This window comes from Cavia porcellus, unplaced genomic scaffold (genome assembly GCF_034190915.1).
Source record: "Cavia porcellus strain 051 isolate PalLab524CR breed Dunkin Hartley unplaced genomic scaffold, mCavPor4.1 scaffold_34, whole genome shotgun sequence".
Lineage (NCBI taxonomy): Eukaryota > Metazoa > Chordata > Mammalia > Rodentia > Caviidae > Cavia > Cavia porcellus.
The window spans coordinates 9978119-9996423 of NW_026947517.1; the positions used below are offsets into that span (position 1 = coordinate 9978119).

Below are 18305 nucleotides of genomic sequence, written 5' to 3' on the forward strand. Positions count from 1 at the left end.
GAAAGCATGTACACTCATCATTACAGGAATATTGGATGGCAAATAAAAATAAATAATTGTTCAACAACTCTGATAACTAGAAAAGTGCAAATTAAAACACTGAGATTCTACTTTATGCTCGATGAAAAGATACCATCAAGAAACAAAATAACAAATGCTGAGTGGGAACTGCAGGTAAAATGTAACCTTTCTACACAAGAGTTGGCAATGCAAACTAGTACAACTGTTATGGAAATCAGTATGGAGTTTCTTCAAAAACTCAAACTACAAGCTACAGTTGACCTAGCTGGTCCCCATCTCAGTATCTTCCTAAGAGATAAGAACATCATGCTACACTGGAACATGCATGTCCATGTTTATAGCGTCAAAGTTCATGACAGGTAAATATTAGAAACAGCCTTTATTTACATCAACAAAAGAAAGGAAAAGAAAATGAGAAATTTTCACAATGGAATACTACTCTTTCATAAAGAAAGATAAATTTGTCACTTGTAGAAAAATGGATGAGCTTTAAAACAATGTTAAGTGAAATAAAATGAACATATGAGCTTAAATATCACATTTTCTTATATATGAAAATACCAGAATTTAAATGAGAAACAAAATAAAATGCAGACAATACAAATTGTGGAGATAGCTCTTTCTGAAGTAGAAACTGGGTTAAGAGCTAAGGGTATGGGGAGGGAGAGTAGACAAAACCTGGACCAACTACCTAGAATGAATGTAAGCATTGTGTATTACAAATATAATCTAATAAAACTCAAGAGAAAGAGACAGAGATGAAAGGAAGAGGGAGAGTGAAGGGAAAAGGACACGGATTAAAGCAAGAGAAAGAGAGAGAGACCCCAACTAACATTACTGTACTGGATTTCCTATATTCTTCTTGAAAATTAATAGACAATACTATAATAGAATTGTTAGTTATTGCTCCAACATAAGTCTCACATAAAATGCACATTTTCAAAATTTGAATGCAAAAGTACTTCAGCCACCAGAATATGCTGAATTATATACAAAATGTTTAAAATGATGCTCTAAATGTTGGGAAATCTTGACAATTAATATTTTGCAATTGATAGAAATCCTTCCCATTATTCTACTGAAATGTGCTTATAGTCTTGATTTGCTAGCATTACTGTAGTGCTTCATCACAGATAAAAAGTTATGAAGCACTGTAGTCTGCAGTTCACCCTTGAAATATATGCCCTGCTGAATTCTTAAACTATCTGTCCAAAATACAGACAAATGAGAATATTTGCATATTGTTGTTTAATCATAAACTAGAAGGAATATTGAAACAACATTTAGAGGGATCTTCAGCATTGCATGACATTATATTTTCCTCACTGAGTATAATGATTGTCCAAGTGGTGTGAAATCAACGACATTAACAGTGCTGACTCAGATATTGTGGCTTTGTGTTCAATTTTTCTGTTTTGGCACAAGCTTTTTAGATGATTCTAATGTTCACTAAACTTTGAGACCCAGTGTCTTAAAATGCCACTCCTGAAAAAAAATTAGATCAGAGAGGTTTTGACCCATGCCTAATTCATAGATATATTTTCCTATCACCTGGGTAATTTTGTTAATTTCAGAGTAAACATTTTAAATCATAATAAAAGTTCACATTGTATACATATAAAAAGAATTATGAATTCTTTTGAATATCCAAGTTAAAATGAATATAACATCACAAACATATTCTTCTGTATCATCATCACTTGCTATGAGATAATTCTAATCCAATGTCAGCAGAATTCTATACAATTTATCATGTGTAAATACCAATTAAATAATACCTTGGAGTTTCACAATTTAATGGAAAACAAAAAATGTTGAATATCTTGTCAAAAATAAGTGTTTGGCATTCTATCTTACATTTAAGAAAATGGTGGATAAAAAGGAAAAATGAAAACCGACAAAGAAAATGAGACTACAAAAAATATAAGGATTTTGGCAAAGTCATGAAACATTAAACAATGAGTTAAAATCAAAAAGCAAAACCAAGACAAGGACTCTGTAGAAATGATGTGTATGAGAAAGCTGCACAGAAAGTGGGAGCTTCTGAGAAGCCCTCAAACTTGTTGTACATTTACTAAAATTAAAGTAAAATTTGAGAGGTTACAGACACTGCCCAAACATTCTTTTTTGATATCCATGTAAACGTAAGGAAAAGAAAATTAAACTAATACACCTTTGTTATAGTAGATGAAAGAACTCCAGTTGATTGAAAATATTTGACCTCTGTGCTATAAAGGTGAATGAACAAAAATAATTCTAGGTAACTAAAAGGAAATGATCATTACAATGGGGACATTATACAACAGTAAAAATCAATCAACTACAGCTGTGCAAAAATGACAGCTGGATGGATTTCTGAGTTGACCAAATTAAAGGAACAAACAATAGTAACTCAATTTGACTATAGCAGACATTTTGTCTTAAGAACTATGTAAGAAATAATCACAAAGTTAAACCAAAATCTGATTTTTAAGAAACATGAATAATGTAAAAAGAGAATGTAAGCTATATATACATGTACATTTTGCATATTTATGGTATTTGTGCACATCTATATGTAAATCATATTAGTTGAACCTACTGATGACCAAATAAAATTATAATGATCAAGATACATGTACAATAAATGTACATAAACCAGTAGCAAAGATAATCAACTGAAAAATATTAAAGTGAAATACAATTTAATCTGTGGTCTCTATGAAATATCACTTAATGGCAAAGTTTGGGAAGGCAGCATGTCAGCAGGATGGAAGATGAAAATAACTAGAATTTTGAAAACGTAAGATGAGTAATCTTAGGATGAAGGACTCAGTAGTATCACTGTAAAAATGTATGGAATTCCACTGTGGAGAGGTAAATGTCAAATAATAGACTGCAGATGGATCACGTAGTATAATAAAGAATGTGAGGAGAAAAAATCTAGCATTCAGTGTTTTTGTCTCTCTGCCAGTCACTGGACACTAAATGTCATATCATTTTGCCACTACTTAAATTTTGGTAATATAAATTTAAATTCCTTCGTCTGTACCAAACACTTCAATAAATTTTCAATGGTAGTATTTTTACATTTTTAAAGATTAAAAACCTTTCCTTTTTCCCACCAACTTTCTCTATGCCCACCCTTGCTTAATTATTTAATTTAATCTATTATTTTTCTGAGTTAGTGAGGATTTTGGTTGCCCAGAAAAGAACCTAGACACTTAGATAGTCCCTAAGCAGCATCAGTGACAAAGAGAGGCCACACTCCTCTTTACTCAGGAACACTGAACTAAGCTTAGTGTTTAGCCTTCATGTCACTCTTTTAACTCCCTTCTCATTGTGTAAGATTATCTTCAAACTCTTGTTCATAATTCTGTTTGATATCTCAGAGCTGTTTACAGCTCCAAAAACTGAAACATCACTTTTCAAAACGAGTGGAATGAAAGATCTACCTCATGATCCTCAATACTCCTGTATTTCCTTCTCATTCAAACACAAACCTGCCACCACAATGGAGTAAATGTGGTAAGAGTCCCAAACTAACAGCATTACTATCTTTTTGAACTTACCACATCCAAGTCCTTTTGAACGGCATTTCAGGTTAGTGGTCAGTGTATTTATAATGCAACCTGTATATTGCTTTTACTTATTTTCAGCATTAAACATTTGGCATGACATGAATACTGCACTAAAATAATTTAGTTTATGAATGAAGGATGCACCCATGTCTCCTTTGTTCTTGAACTGGCTTCCTGGTACTTCTACCTAATGTCATTTTTTCACTGTCCTTGTGTTTGTTTGTTTGTTTGTTTACTTCTCTTTGATCTTCTATTTAGAGCCTTCTCATTGTGGTTGCCAGCTGATTGGCAAAGTGTGCCTCATTTATCATTATGTTAGAGTTAGTAAGGGGTCAATGGATATCTATCATAGTCTATATTATATAATGAATACAGTGACTCTAGACTGAATAACACAATGACTTTAGAGTAATTACATATGTATACAGTATGGGTGTTTGTATATACTGTTTTAAACTTACACATACACTTCCAGGTTGCTTCTCCTGAATTCTTTTGGAGGGAAGGGCTGCTAATCATTTGTATACTGGCTTTCTGTATCCTGCCTATACGCTCTTTTTCTGGTCTCCTGCTTCAACTCCCAAGGCCATTTTGTGTCTTTCTTTATGTGTTTTTTTCTCTCTTTCTCTACCCCTATCTATGACTTGCATCTTAGGGGAATTTGTCTAGTAGAATTTTTTTTAACTCTCTCTGGTAGACATTACATAAAAGACCTATGAAGGCCACTATTCTATTTTCTTGTCTACAGACCTCTTATCCTACAGAACTATGTAATTTAGAAGTAATGAAAATATAGTAGAATCTATTACACTGAGATAAAAATAAAACTAAGATGTGTGTACGAAAAACATCTGATAGAAAAGTTTGGGAGAGCAGAAGGATGAAAGTGTCCCCAGGATGGAAGATATAACAACTATATTTTCACTTAAAAGGTGATCCATTTTTATGGTAAAAGAATTTTCTATTATTTATTTTAATTCTGTATCATTTCTATGTTTTTTTCTGTTTTGATTTTTTAAAATAAAAAATATTCTTAAAAGAAAGAATCATTGGTATTTCTAGAAAAAATGCATGGAATTTCATTGTTAACAGATAAGTGGCACCACCATTTGGGCTTTTGCCCAAGATCAAGTGTGATAGGAAAACGGCCAAGGGAGCCCTGCAGCTTGATCACACACTACACTTAGAGAATCTGAAGAACATTCAGAGTTTCCTATCGCATCCTCAGAGGGGATGGCACAGCATTATACAATGTTATAACAACTTGTACTTCAATAATATCCATATAAAGTTCCTCATGTGAACAAAACATTGCAATGAAGTTTGAATGTTAAGCATTATGATTTTCTTTACACTTAAGGAAGATAGATGTATACTTTCTATATTACTACTTTTTAAACTCTCACCGTAAAAATTATTCACTTTTTTATGAATTTCTAGTTCTTACATCTTCCATCCTGCTGACACGTTCATCTTTCTGCCCTCCCAAACTTTATCAGATGTTTCTTCATACAGATTGTTAGATTCATTCATATCTCAATTTAAAACTGTTATTGGTTTAACATATATTCTTAATTGTTTAATTTGTTCATTAATTTTCTGAATTAAGGAGACTTTTTACATTGCCCAGAAACAAAGCATGACATCTATAAAGGGGCTTAGTAGCAATCAAGGACAAAAGAGGTGACACACATCTTCTTATTACTCAGAGAACACTGAACTAAGAACATCTTTTTTACTCTTAGCAGGGGACTCGCTCTTTTAACTCATTTCTCATTTTTATAAGTATATACAAAGCTTAGTTGATAATTCTGTGGTATGTGATTTGAATAATTCCGAGATGTGAAACTCACCATTTCTCAATACAAATAGGAAAAAAAAAACCACTGTTTTTATGACTAGCAATAATACTGTGCATTTTTCTCATTCAAAAAAAAATTTGCAGCCACAGAAATGTAAATGTGACATGAGTCCCAACTACACAATAGTATTATCTGTATAAACTTATCATACTCAGTTCCTTTGGAATGATGCATGGTTTATTGCTCAATATATAAATAATTCAAGAACACAAACTGTAAAATGTTTTCCTTTTTTCAGCTTTAAATTCTTTGGTATTAAACTCTTTATGAGTGAAGGGAATGTTTCAAGGACATAATAAAACACATAAATAAATCATTAACATTATAGAACTATAACTGCCAGACTCTCTGAATAATACTGATAACATTAACATTTTTCATGGTTTTTATTTTAGCTAACAGAGAGCAGATATTAATATGAGACGTAAGCATTTCTATTTAACATCTTTCTCAGTGAATCTATGACTTGCTTATTTCTCAAGCTGGAGATAAATGGATTCAGTGCATGGTTTATGATGCTGTAAAACAGAGAGAAGATCATATCCTGACCATCTGCTTGTGAAGATGCTGGGTGCACATGCATGGATAGAAGGGGGCAACAAGACAAAGACATAGACAAAAGATGGGCTGCGCAGATGGGAAAAGCTTTCCTTATGCTTTTGAGACACTTCTTTATTTTTTTTATTAGTACCATGGATCAAATTCATGACAACCCGCTTGCAAGGCAGGCACTTAAGCCACTGAGCTAAATCCCCAGCCCCATGATATCTTTAAAACAGTGAATAGAATAAGTGTTCAAGAGACAAGAACAATCAAAATCTTGAATACCTGAATTGAATCAGAGAAAATAAAAACAAGTAGATAATTAAGAGCAGGTTCTGTACAGGAAATCTTAAACAACAGTGTAACGTCACAATAAAAGGGATATATGATGTGGGAATTACAGAAAGTTAATCTGAATAAAAAAAACTGTCATGAATTAATGCATGGAGAAAGCCACCTAAAAATGATGAAATTAATAGCTGTACATACAGTCTATTGGTCATAATGACAGTATGGATTGCATATAGCTACATAGCGATCATAAGCCATTGGTGCCAAGAGAAAACATTCTGAGGTTATACCGATTGCAAAGGAGAAAACATTCTACCATGCATTTGGAGAGAAAGATATCACCTTGTATTTGTCTAACAAGTTAACCACCACCTTAGCCATCACAGTGGATGATAAAAAAGCATCTACAAAGGCAAAATTGCCAAGGAAAAAGATACATGGGTGTGTGAAGGTGAGGGTCCTTCTTGACAAGACTAATCAGACCCAGGTTCCCCACAATGGTGGTGAGGCATATTGCCAGGAATGCCAGGAACATCCACTCTGCTTGATGTGGGAGTCCTGAGAAGTAAACCCTGTGAAAAATATTGCATTTTTCATTTCTATGTCTGCACTGGATATCTCCTGAAATAAAATGGAGCACATATTTTAAAACTCATGATGTTTATAGGGAGGAAATGAGAAGATAGGAGTGGAGAGTAAACCACTTGGGTACAATGTTGGATTGAGCATTTCAGGCTATATACTAGTATAATGTAAGAAGATAGTTTTGGGGAGTTAGAAATGGCAAAAAGTTAAATGAACCCAATTCAATAAATATGCAAGTTGTAACAAATTTAGAAAAGTAAGACACTTTTTAAAGCACTAGTGACTTTACTGGGAGCAATGAAATGTGACTGGAAATGCTGAGTCCTAGACATATTCAGGAGTCCAGAGCTAAGGTATTAGAATGGCCATGATTTTAAACTGAATGGAATGCCACTTGAAGAAATGTACATTCAATTTCTTAAGGAGCAAGTTTATTCTGAAAAACTTTATGTAATGATATGAGAAAACATTTTTTAATTAAATATTTCATGAAATATAAAATGCCTGTAGAGAGGAAATTTTAGTGTAGTGTTCACTAAGCTGTTGTTGCTCAGCACTACTAAACTTAATGTATGAAACAGAAACTATGAGGTAGAACAAAATAAGTGGAATAGTATTTCAAGAAGAGGTTAATAACGTATACCTCTAGAGTGTCCTGAGTATGAAACAAGCATAAGGGATGTGCCTGCTCCATATATATCTCAAAACTTAGGAGAATGAAAAGTCACTAAGACTTACTCTCCAAGAGGTATAAAGGTCAGCCAGTTACCTAGAGAGGTGTTCCTTGATGACTGGACTGTGATCAAAAAGAATGCAACTGAGAACTTTAGTTGTTGTCAAAATTTTAGACGGAGCATCACTTTGAATACATGCAATATAATTATATGTATTAATTACATTCTAGCAATTTTTTTACTGTAAGCATATTTTCATTTCTTATTATAACCTGAACACTGTGTTTAACAAAGGAGAGGCAAAATAGAAATAATGAACAGATCAATCTTAAAAGTAAGAGGAAAATAAAAAGCAAAGTTTTGTTGAAATTATGAAAGACAAGACACACAAGAAGAATACACCAAACTCAATTTCCTGTATAATACTTAATTAATAAAATTGATTGTAAAGCTAAGAAATTTTTGGTGACTTTAGTGAGAGCAGTTTGTTATGTATTAAAATTAAGATAGGAGAATAATTGAAATATATTGGAAGCAGTATAACAATGAAGAGATGGAAGAGTACTCTAGGTGACTTGAAAAACAGTTGGAATTTTCACATTGTGTGTAGTCAAGTATAACTTGTATTTTAATAAAAGTTTTGAAAGTGAGAAGACAGGAAGGAAAAGAGAAAAACCCAACAAAAGCCTTGGAATGGGAATTTGACACAGGTGGAAGTAATTGAGAAGATGGAAGAAAATAAACAGAACAGTATAAATATATGTAAACTAGCATAGAGAAAGCAAAGACCAAGAGAGGATGCAGCCAAGAAAGACTGAGCTGAGATGAAGAGAAAGGCTTTGAGATTTAGATGCAAACGAACTATTTAATTTTGGAATATATTGAAAGTTATCTACCATAGTATCATTTTTCTCCTTCAATTGAGACAGGAGGCTTTTTTTCCCACATGGAATTTCAGTAGAATGTAGAGGTCTGATTACAAATTTTGTTAAATCAATCGTGTGCTTTTCATAAAGCGATTGCTATTCTTTCTATGTGTAAGTGCTCTATTTTCTTTAAACAAGTGAAAACTATATGATAGCTATAGTTTTAATTCTTAATATTTTACAGTGTTAATTTTAAAATAGTACATTTTGCTTACTTTCAACACCAAAAAAATATAGTTACTATATAAAATTAAAGGTGCTGATTTGTTTTTCTACATTAGTTCCTTGATTATGGACATGCATATCAAACATCATATGCTGTACCTCAAATATATAAAGTAAAACCTTTTTTCTTTCTTTTAATTATTACACTGATGAAATAAAATGTTTCCAGATATCATTTATATATAGTATATACATGTATGATTTTATGTACTTCTGACATATTTCATTATATATATATATATATATATATATATATATATATATCAAATGGATATTTGAATGACCCCTTAACATTTTAAATCAGATTTATGATTAAACACAGTGGAACCAATTTATCAGAACTATTAGGAATGATATCTATGTAGAGGTAGTTATGAGTTTGTAAATCTTGGTGAAATTGTCTAAAGTTGTAGATGACCATATAAAATCATGAAAATGAGCAAATCACTCTCACCACATTATTTTAGCTCAAATTTAAATATGAAGATAATGTACTAGTTTTCATTCTTCACCTGGGTTTTTAGTATATTATAAAACCAATCTAAATAGTAGCGAATTAAACAGTATTTTTACATTATACAAAGTGTTTAAAAATAAAAATATATTAAAAGAAATTTCAGACGTCCTTCAAATATGTTAAGCTATGAAGCAGAAAAAATACACCAATCCAGGATTAACAATAACAAGCATGATAATTCTTTAAAGCACTGATTCATTTTGGGGACTTCATTTATGGTGTGTTTCAGGAATCAAACACAAATCTGTGCTTGCCAGGCAGGCACTATGCTGCTGAGCAATATCCCCAGCCTGGGGGCTTCATTTTCAACACTCAGGAAAAAGGTTGTTTATAAATATTACTTTGAACACAAGATGTAACCAGTTGAATAATTGTAATTTTTCCTGAAGTAAAAGAAGTAGTGACCTAAAATTCCCCTAAGAATACCACAGAATCCCAGTAAGACAAAGTGAAGCTCTTCTACTGAACACTGTGAGTATGGACATATATGAGGAATCCAAGCCGTCTCCTGGCACTTCAGACTTCTGCAATCATAAATATCAAATCATCATAGGATTGTCTCATTTTAACAAGTAAAATTGGACTTTCATTCAATATTTTGTATCACAAATGATATGCCTGGCATATTGGAATAAACGAGCTTTTAAGACTCTCCAGAGGTTAGGTGAGGTATCTCGTTCTGTTCCTCAGGTTAAGGGAAAAACAATCATTATGAAATGATAAGTAACATGCTCAAATTTATTTTTGAGCATACACAGAACAACGTGTGATTAAACATTATGAAGTGTGATTAGTCATATGGTAAATGTAGCTGTCAAGTCCCATTCAACAGAAAGATAAGTTCATGAAAATATTAAAGTGTTCCCTCAACCACCTTATTCACCAAACTGGCACCACACATCTTCTGGTTCTTCTTCAAGTCAAAATGAACATGAATGGTAATTATTTTGAATTATTTCAGGACATCAAGTGAGCCATAACAGAGCAATTATAAACATCTCACTTTTCAAATGAAATTTGTTAATCCGTCACTTTACTTGCTTGGAATATTGCTAGTTAACAAGAATAATGTACAGTTAAGATTCCTGGTACAAAAATAAGCCATTTAAAAGCTCTCCAAAATGCATGTTAAGTAGTCTAATGTGTGAAAATACCTGATAGCATGACTGCAGCTAGATTAACTGACTGCCTTCTCCACTTAGTGTGCAAAATTTACTTAACTCATGTTGTTACCGGTCTAAGTGGACACATATAAGAAGGGCAGGCAATAGGCTTTCCTATGTTACTGGTATCATTTATTTAGCTTCTAATGATTCTTCACCTGTCAGTGACATATACGATGTTAGAGACTTTGATGGCCTTTATAGATGAATTATAGGGTAGACTTTGATTTTTGCAGCAAAACCCTTATGCTTTCCACAAATCTGAATTATCCTTTTGAGAAACACCTTTATTGGGGGTTAAATTCTTAATCATGGGTGCCAAGTTACCATGTGTTCTCTAATTTCCACTATGAAATGAATGCTGACTGACTCAGAAAGCCATACATTTGGACAGACATATTATCACTCTATCATTAAAAGCAAGAATATATAGATAATAACAATATGACATATAACAACCATTGTTAAATTCTTATCATCTTATTTTGAAGATCAATAGTGTTACTGTTTTGGATATTTTGTTGTTCTTGGAGTTGCTGTTTGTCTCTTTTGTTTTCTGTTTCTTTCTCTTTAAAAGAAAATTTTAAAAAAAGAATAACCAGAGGTGAACCAAAGCTTACAAGCTCTGAAAATCCAATCAAAGGTAATGAAAGTGGAGCTACAATAAAAAACAAGCTAACAACAGAGAAATGCCTAGGACCTGGTGGAGTCAGAACTGAGATTCTGAAGCACTTCAAGGAAGATCTAAGGCAAATATGTTCAAAAAAATTGAAATACGATGAGCACTCACAAAGTCACTCCTAAAAGCAAGAATTACTGACTCGCCTTGACCATACAAGAATTCATCAAAAAGCAGACAAGGTTCATCTCTTTAACCAACTATTCTTCATCCCAGAGATTTAAGGATGGTTTGATATACACAAATCAATAAATGCAATCCATTACATAAACAGAAGCACCAACAAATTCATGCGATCCTCTCAAAACAGACTGGAGAAGTCTTTGACAAATTGCAACATTCATTCAAGAGTAAAACTTGAAAATTAAAAAATATGGGCAGACTTTATGTCAAAATGAATAAAGACATTCATGACAAACCTCCTTCTGGCATCGTATTCAGTGTTGCAAAATGAAGGACTTTCTCTCTGAGAGTAGGGACAAGAGAAAGATGGCCACTGTTTCCACTCTTCTTCAACACTATCTTCAGACATTAGCTAGGGCAATGTGACAGGGGAAAAAGATTAAAGGGATATGTACAGGAAAGGAAGACATCAAAGTATCACAATTCTGAACAGCATGACTCTGATAAAAGGGCCCCAAAATGCCACTGAATGACTTCTAGAATTAATAGCTAAGTTCAGCAATCTTACAAAATACACGTGCAAAAACTGTAACATTCTTTTATTTTTTTTTACTTTATTATATTATTTTTATCAATAAAATACCATAAAACAGTTTCCATTTTGAAAAATAACAGCATTATTGATATAGGGAAAAGATAGTCCCAAACTAGTAGTTTGATATGAGTTCGTGTTCTCTAAAATCAAAGAAAGAATTTTAGGATCAATGGAGGTTCAGAGTAGAATATCTTTTTGAGAGAAAGAAAGCTTCTGTCTGAGAGAGAGAGAAAGAAGGGATCCTGAGTGTGTAGCCCATTGTAATTTTAATTTTAAAGGATAAAATTCATTGATCTTAGGAACCAAAATTGGTGCAACTCCAAATACAAGTAATAAATTCATTGTATGCATTTTTTACTCATAGTTTTAAATGTGCATGATACACAACGAATTGCAAGATATATCTTTGGTGGTGAAGGAAAAACAGCTACCTTTATTGAAGATCCTGAACAAAGAAATAGTGCTGGGAGGACAAAGGCTCACTGAATGCTATACAGATAAATCAAGTGCTTAATGCTTAGCAAGAGGAAAAGAGGGCGTGCATGTGCTTTGATCTGGAGTTCACTGGAATGCTGTGATGTCTGAGCTCAATTGGATGAAGGAGAGCAAATTTCTTGGGAAGCCACCCAGGCTCACTAGGTTGAGTTTTAGGGGTCACAAGGAATGGTCTTCAATTTTTGCCTACCTTAAATTTTTAGGGCTAGTTTCTCTGCCCATGAGAAAAGTTCAAAATGGTACAAAGGAAAGGTTTATTGCAGAAGTGATAGAAAGCCACTCTTGAAGTTTTGGAGAGCCAGAACTGGGTAGTTATATATTTTTTATTTTAATAGAATAAACAAAAACAATAAAAATGATACACAATTTCAAAACAAGATAATAGGAAATTAACAATGGTTATCACACTGCATGTTATTATCTTCAAAATAGTTGCTCAGTTTACCAGATATAGGCAGACAAAATCAATCAAACAATATAAGCACTGATTGTTCCTTTCAACAAACTATTAGTAGTTCAATTATCTTAGGTATCTTGTAAGCATATATATTTGTTCCTTCTTCTTTTATCTTTTCCCATTCTTATACACAAATAAGGGACTCACTGAGAACAAAATTAGAAAATAATACCATTCACAGTAGCATCCAGATAAAGTAAACACTTAAGAATTCCTCTAATCAAAGAACTGAAAGACTTTTACAATGAAAACTATATCAATCGGAAAAAGGATATTAGAGAGTATATCAGAAAAGTGAAAAATATCTTATGTTTTGAAGAGGTAGAGAAAGGAGAATTAAAAGCACTGTATGCTCCAAACTGATGTTTAGATTTAACACAATTACAACAAAAATATAAAGGGTATTCATCACAGATTAAGAGAAAAAAGTCCTAAACTTACCATGGAAATGGAAGATTCTTAGAGTAGCAAAAACAATTCTCAGTAACAGAAGGCATGGAAATCCTAAATATAAACTTATAGTATAAAGTTACAATAATTAAAACAATATGATACTGCCACAAAAACAGAGATGAGGAATGGAATAAAGATTGGAGAAACAACTCCAGACTGTTGAGCTACATGATCTTTGAAAAAAAGACAAAAGGCATAATCTGTAGGAAAGATAAACTTTTTAATAAGTGGTCCAGGGAAAATTGCTCATCTATTTATAGATGAATGAGTCTAAACTCATATATCCCAGCATGTACTAAACTAAAATCAAAATGGATCAAGGAGCTAAAGGCTTAAACAGATCCACTTAAAATAGAAATATTTAATACAAAGGAAGGTTTTAGGTATAACTTCTAAAGACATAGGTGCAAGCAAAGACTTTCTGAATAGAAACTTAGTGTGTGAAGAGTATAACAAAAATTAACAAATGTTATCGTATCAAATTAAAAATCTTCATATCAAAGGAAATAAGTGACAGAGTTAAAGACAATGTACAAAATGGGAAAATTGTTTTGCCAGCTATTTCTCACAAAGAGGACTAACATCAAAAACATATAAAGAACTCAAAAAATAGACTCCTTGGAATAAAAGGTTCAATTAAAAAGGGGCAACAAAATGAACAGACATTTAGAAGAATAAGTAGGGATGGAGAATAAATACATGAAAAAATATGCAAGACAGCTGCTCACTGGAGAAATGCAAATGAAAACTATCTTAGTTATTTTTTACTCAGAGAGAGAGAGAGAGAGAGAGAGAGAGAGCAAGAGAGAGAGAGAATTCCAGTAACATTGCTATACATTAAATGAACTTCTTTTAATTTTCTTGAAAATTCATAGACAATACTACAATAGAATTGGTAGCTATTGTTCCAGAATAAGACTCAACAGAAGGTATATTCTCAAAATATGTAAGCGAAATTATTCATTTATAATATACTGTATTATACAAAATCTTTAAATATGATGTTTCAGAAGTTGGCACATTTCTACAATTAATATTTTGTAACTGATAAAAGTCCTTCCCATTACTTTACTTAAATGTGGTCATAGATTCTTAATTTGCTTTCATTGCTGTCAGTCATCATTCCAAATAAAATGATATGAAGTATAATAGTCTACAGGGCTTCATTTTTGAAATATATTTCCTGCTAAATTCCTAATCCACATGCCCAAATAAAGAAAAAGAAGAATTTCATATTGTTGTCTAATCAGAGAATAAAGCATCATTGAAACATTTAGACTGGTCTTCAATACCTCTTGATATTATAAAGCTTTTCCTCACTGATTACACATGATTCTCTAACAGATTGAAATCAACAACAATGCTGACTCAGACACTGTGGAGAAAAATTCAATCTCTTTGTGCCTGAACAAGTTTTTTAGATGACTCTAATGTCCACTGAACTTTGAGATCCAGTGTTTTATAGTACTCCTAAAAATAAAAATTCAGTGCACAGGGATTTTGGCACATGGCTAATCCCTGCAGTCAGTTACATCTTGCCAAATCCAGGTTTTGAAAAAAGTTATATCAGTTTGATGTGAGCTTGAATCTACTTAACCTTAAATATGTTTTCCTATCATCTGGGTAATTTTTTTCATAACCTTCAGAAAAAATTTTTAAGTATTGATAAAAAATATATACATATAAAGAGAAGAATTATAAATTCCTTTAGTCAAGTTAAAAGCTGAATACACCATTAAAAATAATTTGTTCTAATTCATCAGCAATTCCACTAGATGATTCTAATCCATACCAGCAGTGTTCTGTAAAATGTATCATACTTCATGACTGAATACCAACTAAGTAATACATTGGATTTTCACAACTTATTTCATGGAAAAATAAAAACATTGAAAATACTGTCAAAAATAAGTAATTGACATTCCCACCATCTCACGTTTAAGAAAATGGCAGATGTAAAGAATAAACATAAAATAGCCAAGAAATGGGGCACAGATAGGGTAGTGACTTTGGCAAAGTCATGGGACTCATAAATTAGTGAGTTTTAACTGTAGGAAAAATACAAAAGAGGAATCCACAGAAATGATTTGTGTGAGGAGGCTTCAGAGAAAATCAGGGTTTGCAGCAGTCATCAGCTCTTGTTTCACATCCACTTGTTTCACGTTCACGTTCACATTCTAAGATTTGGCATGTTACAGACCCACTAAACACTCAGCTTAATAAATATCCGTATAGTCAAGGAAAATCCAACTATAGTATTATAGTTTTGTTATCTGGGGAGAACTTTGGAGAAGAGCTACATGGGATACTGAGTTGACAAACCTTTAGTACAAAACATTTACCCATTACAGTGAAGTGTATCCAGAAAGCTAATAGTAACTCCATTTGGCTATAACACATATTTGATTGTAAGAGCTATGGAAGAAATAACTACAAAGTTAAATCAAAATTTTATTTTTAAGAGACACAAATAATGAAACCATGTGCAAAAAGCAAGGCGAAGTTTATTTGTACATGTGCAGTTTTGTATATTTATATATACCTATGTATATCTATATGTGAATCATATAATCTGTATAATGTGATAAACAAATACAATTACATCAATTTATATACATATATCATAAAATCATATAAGCCAGGAGCAATAGCGATCAACTAAAATATTTTAAAGTTGTTTATGATTAAATCTCTGACCTGTATATGAAGTATCATTTGATAGCAAATTTGGGGGAGGCAGAGTCTCACAAAGACGGAAGGCAAAATAACTTTAATTTTACAAACATTAACATGAGTAATCTTAGGATGAGGGACTCAGAAGAATCACTGGGAAAATGTATGTAATGCCACTGTGGAGAGGTAAATGGCAAGTTTCAACTTACAGATTGATCACACATTTCAGTATTTAAGAATATAAAGAGAAAAAAATCCAATATTCAGAACTTATCTTTCCCAGCCAATCACTACACATTAAGTGTTATATCATCTTGCTACTGCTAAAATTTTAATATGAATTTAAATTCCCTCAAATATACAAAATATTTCAATAATATTTAAATGTCAATGATTATCGTCACATCTGTAAAGAATATTAAAAATATTCCTTCTCGTCCTTCTATCTTTGCTCTATGTCTATCCTTGTTTAATTATTTACTTTAGTCTACAGTCTTTCTGACTTAGTATGTTAGTGATATAGAAAAGAACCAATACACCTGTCCAGGGTCTGAAAATGCATCAGTGACAAACGAAGGTGACTCTCCCCTTTATTAAAAGAATACTGGTCTAAGAACAACTAACTGCTTAACCTTTGCCTTAGTGTTTTAAATCTCTTCCAAGTCTTTATGATTACATTCAAATTTTGCTCATATTTATGTGTGAAATTATGAATTAAATAGCTCCAAAAATGAAATTTATCGTGTTCCAAAATAGGTGAAATGAAACACCTTTCAAGTGATCCACATTTTCTTCTCATTCAAACACAAATATATGACTTTAATGCAAAAAAGTGATAAAATTCCCAAATTACATAGCACTATTGCCTTTATAAACTTATCACAACCAAGTTCATTAGAAAAGTGTTACACTGTCATGCACAGTATATTTGTAACAAAAGAACAAAATGGATGCTCTTTTCACTTATTTTTAGCATTAATTTTTGGTATAATATGATATATACTAAGCTTATTTATAAATAAATGATACAAGTGTTTTACAAAGCTAATAAAGTACAAGAATTTATCAAGCATTATGGAAATACGAATGCACTTATCTGTGACTACTTAAAAACTCAAATTTACTTCAATATATATTTTACTTAAAAGAGAAGATATTAATATGAGACTTAACCCTGGTCACAGAGTCTTAATCATTAGATAAATCAAAAATTTTAAATGAGATTATCTTTCAAAGGAAGAGGCAGGAAAGATTTAGATGTGAACAAGCAGGCAGCATAGATAACAGTACCCAAGGTTTGGAGGTTAGATGAGGACGTTTATTGCTTACACGAACATATTGCTTTTGAGAAACTATATCATGATAATGACATGTTCATGTTCTCTTTTTGAGAATTAACAATAGAATTGTTCAGTAAACATGTAGAAAATGCTGTATTTGTTTGGCATTTAAATTTGGTTTCCGAAGCATAATATGTAACTAAATGCATAGTATAAGATTATTTTTTTGTTAACTTCCACTGGCAAAAATTAGAAAAAAGCAGCAACCATCTTACTTCACCTGGCTCACATAGGCTTTCTGGAATAACAAGGAAATATGGAGAGAGAAAAAAGTATATATAAAAGTCAATTCATACAAATTCTCTACACAAAGGTGGAAAAAATATGATCTACACAGGTAGGCATTACCTAGTCAAAATTTTATATAAACTAACTGATTCCTTATACTTTGGCAATTATCTTTTAGTCCACACAGTTGTTTATTTTTGGCTCTAAAAGTTTTAATTACTACTTCTGGTAAGGATAACTTTTACAAATGTATCCATTTTAGTATGATGTGATATCTCAGTGACATTTTATTTGCATTTCCTGATTACCAATGATGTTCAGTGTGTCTTTTTGCCCTAAGTTTTCAAGTGAATTGTCATTTAAGTATTTGTTCATTTTAACTGAGTTTCTAACTTTTGTATGTCAAAAGCTTTTCATATATATATATATATATATATATATATATATATATAATCAGACCTACAATTGACAAGTATCTGGGACCTTGGTCAACTTTTCTTTCATAAGGCATCACACTACAGCACCACTCCAATACCTGTATTTTAGTTGGTCTATTCTCCAATGATAGCAACTACTCTTTCTTCGGGTAATCTCCACCTGCATTGCAAGCAGGTGGTTGCAAGTTCGATCCCTAGTACCAATAAAATGAAAAAGACAAAAAAAAAAAAAGAAAGAAAAAAGAAATGGCAAGTGAAAAACTAGAAAATGGAGTGTGTTTTTACACTTTTCTTCACTTTGAAATTTTTCATACAACAAACACATAGATGGCTTAAGGAGTGGCAGGCTCGTTGTCAAGTGCACATTTCCATCCAAAAAGTTCTTTTCATTGAGAATTAGGCTTAACTTAGAGATGTGTCAAATCTTAGGATGAGTTTCTTTCCTGGTCTTATGTTAG

The 18305-nt window shown here is 32.1% G+C and overlaps 1 long non-coding RNA gene across 1 annotated transcript in view; it reads right to left on the reverse strand.

Annotated features, from left to right (window-relative positions):
- The window catches only part of LOC134474623 (uncharacterized), a 52859-nt gene that overhangs the window by 21323 nt on the left and 13231 nt on the right, over positions 1 to 18305 (reverse strand). The window lies entirely within an intron of this gene.